Below are 3,719 nucleotides of genomic sequence, written 5' to 3' on the forward strand. Positions count from 1 at the left end.
TTTTCTTATGAGGAGGATTTACTCTCTTAACTTTACTATACAGTAGTTCCCCCTTATCCACATTTTGCTCTCCATGGTTTCAGTTAAAAAGAGTCAACTGCATTACACAAGTATTAAATGAAAAATTCTAGAAATAAACAATTAATAAATTTTAAAATATGCTCCATTCAGAGTAGTTTGGTACAATATTTTCTTGCCCCCCTCCGTTCAACCCAGCACTCGAATCAACCCTTTATCCAGCGTATCCAAAATGTGGATGCTTTTTGCCTCATAGTAGTCACATAGTAGCAGTCTCGGGTATCAGATAGACTGTTTTGGTATCACAGTGCTTGTGTTCAAGGTACCCTTATTTTACAAAAATTATGGAACAAGATCATCAGATAGAATGCAGCATTAAATTCACCTATACGATCAGCAAAGGGTTTCAACTTCTGTATAAATACTCTGATTTAAAAAGAAAGACAGCAATTTTTGATGCTCTTCAGAAAGTATGTGGCAAAAATACCAGCAACTATAAAAGATCCTTAGCCACTGACATTATCTACCTCTGACATCCAACCATTGATATCACCATGGCTTGATGATCCAGCATCATCCTGAGCAGATGATCCTCTTTCTGACATATGGACAGAAAATCACTAGTAGCCTTATGCTATATCTCAGTACCTATGTCATGCACCTCACTTCATGTCATCATGTAGGCATTTCATCATCTCCAAGTATCACAAGAAAGGGAAGGTGAGTACAGTATAATAAGGCATTTTGGAAAGAACATAGTCACAAAACTTTTATCACAGTATATCGTTATAATTGTTCAATGCTTTCTTAGTTATTGTTAATCTCTTACTATGCCAAAGTCATAACAAACTTTATAGGCATGTATATATAGGGAAAATGGTATATATAGAGTTCCGCATTATTGGTTTTAGGCATGCACTGGGGTATTGTAATGTATCTTCGGCAGATACCAAGGGAGCTGCTGTATATCATATAGCAGTGTTAGCTACAGCCATTACATTACCTCCCTAGTACTAATTTATCTTGTAGCTGGACTTTGTACCTTTTGGCCACCTTCCTGAAATTCCTCATCCCCTATCCCCACACCTTGGTGACCACAGTCTGACATCATTTTCCATGTATTTCTTTTTGTTGTTGTTGTTTTTAGATTCTACTTATGTAATCATACAGTATTTGACGACTACAGCTTTACAGTCCAACTTGAAATAAGGAAGTGTGATACATCCTGCTTTGTCTGTTCTCTCAGATTTTTGGGATATCGAAGGTCTCTGGTGGTTCCCTATAAGTTTAGTAGGTTTTTGATCTCTCTAAAGTATGCCATTGGAATCTTGATAGAGATTGCCTCGAATCTATAGATGGGTTTGCGTAGTATTGGAAACTTAACAATATTAATTCTTTCAATACGTGAGCATAGAATACCTTTCCATTTAATTATGTGTTTAATTTCTTTCATTAATAACATGTACTTTTCAGTATAAAAATCTTTCACCACGTCAGTTAAATTTACTCTTAAGTATTTCTATTGTTCTTGATACTCTTGTAATTGGAATCAATTTCTTCTTCCTTTTTGGAAGTTTTGTTGTTAGTGTATAGAAATGCTACTGATTTGGCAGTTAATTTTGCATCTTGCAATGTTTCTGAATTCATTCATTAGAGCTTACTTTTGGTGGCGCCATGAAGATTTTCTAAATGTAAAATCATATCAGCTGCAATTAAAGACAATTTTACTTTTCCCTTGCCAATTCTGATCATTTTATTTCTTTGTCCTGCCTCATTGCTATACCTAGGAATTCCGATACTATGTGAAATAGAAGTGGTGAGAGTGGGCACTTTCATCTTGTTCCTGATCTTAGATGAAAAGCTTTCATCCTTTTACCTTTGAGTATGATGTTAGCTGTAGACTTGTCATATGTGGCCTATGCTCTATGTTTAGATATGTAGTTGTTTATGCCTAATTTGTTGAGTTTTTATCATCGCAAGTGTTAAAATTTTGTAAATTCTTTTTCTGCATTTATTGATATCATCATATAATTTTTTTTCATTTATTCTGTTAATGCAAGGGATCACAGTAATTGCTCTGTATATGTTGAACCGTCCTTGCATTCCAGGTATAAATCGCACTTGATCATGGCGAATGACACTTTAATGTGCTATTGAATTAGGTTTGTCAGTATTTTATTTGAAGTTTTGCATCTACATTTATCAGACCTATGGGCCTGTAGTTTTCTTTTCTCCTTGTCCCATTCTCTTTTTCCTTTCAGGTTAATGCCAGCCTCAAAAAATCAGCTTGGCTGTGTTCACCCCTCTTCAGTTTTTTGAAAGAGTTTGAGAAGTGTTGGTGTTAATTCTTCTTAAATGTTTGGTAACATTTTCCAGTGAAGCCATATGGTGCGGAGTTTTTCTTCATTGGGAGTTTTTCATGACTGTTTTAATTCTCTTATTAGTAATTAATCTGTTCATATTTTCTATTTCTTCCTGATTAAGACTTGGTAGCTTGTATGTTTCTAAAATATTTTCATTTTTTTTAAGTTGTCCAGTTTGTTAACATATAATTGTTCATAGTAGCCTTTAATGATCCTTTGAATTTCTTTGGTTTCAGTTGTTGTTTCTCCTTTTTCATTCATAATTGTGTCGATTTCGGTCTGATCTCTTTTTTCCTTATTGAGCTGAGGGTTTGTGAATTTTGTTTTTCTTTTCAAAGAACCAACTTTCAGTTTGGTTTATCTTTTCTATTGTTTTTCCATTTCTATTTGATTTATTTCTGCTCTAATATTTATTATTTCCTTATTTCTACTAATTTGGGCTCAATTTGTTCTTTTCCTAGTTACTTAAGGCATAGAGTTAGATATTTTATTTGGGCTCTTTCTTGCTTCTTAAGTTATGCATTTATTTCTATAAACTTCTCTCCTAGGACTTCTTTTGCTGTATCCCACAACTTCTGGTATATTGTGTTTCCAATTTGTTTCAAAAAACATTACAATTTCATAAATTAAAGAATATTTTTCCTATATTACCAAATTATAGAACTATAACAACTAGATCATTTATTAATGATGCCAAAAAATGTAAAGCTCTAATGTTGTCTTTTTAAAATTGATACACTTACTTCTATAATCATTCCTTTTGATATTCTCAATTAAATAACTGTATATAAATAACTGTATACACACACACACACACACACACACACACATATATATATATATATATCTCATGTCCTTTGCCACATGTAAAACTATAGTTTTTTTCTGGCATTTAACATTAAGGAAATCTAAACTTGAACAATATAAAGCCACAATTAAAATAACTCAAAATAACAAGTAGCTATAATTTAATCTTGTGTGTGTGTGTGTGTGTATCATATATGTATATATATGCATACACATATTGGTATGCATCACTATTTCTATACTCACAATACCTAGTGACTTAAGAGAGATAAACAAAATCGAAATTCAATAACAGGTGAAAATATCCTTTTAGTATGATGGCAAAATGTATATATTTTCCAGGAATTTTTTTTAAAGGAGAGAATTATTAATTCTAACTAAAGAAAATATTTGAGTGTTCTAAAGATGAAACACTTATTCTGGATGAAAACTTGAATGTATGAAAAGAAAATTTGCAGAAAACAAATTTTGTGGGTCTCTCTATGTAGATATTGAGTGGATAAAATAATAATACAGTTTCAAATTTTAAAA

The sequence above is a fragment of the Pteropus vampyrus genome, unplaced genomic scaffold, assembly GCF_000151845.1.
Source record: "Pteropus vampyrus isolate Shadow unplaced genomic scaffold, Pvam_2.0 Scaffold460, whole genome shotgun sequence".
Lineage (NCBI taxonomy): Eukaryota > Metazoa > Chordata > Mammalia > Chiroptera > Pteropodidae > Pteropus > Pteropus vampyrus.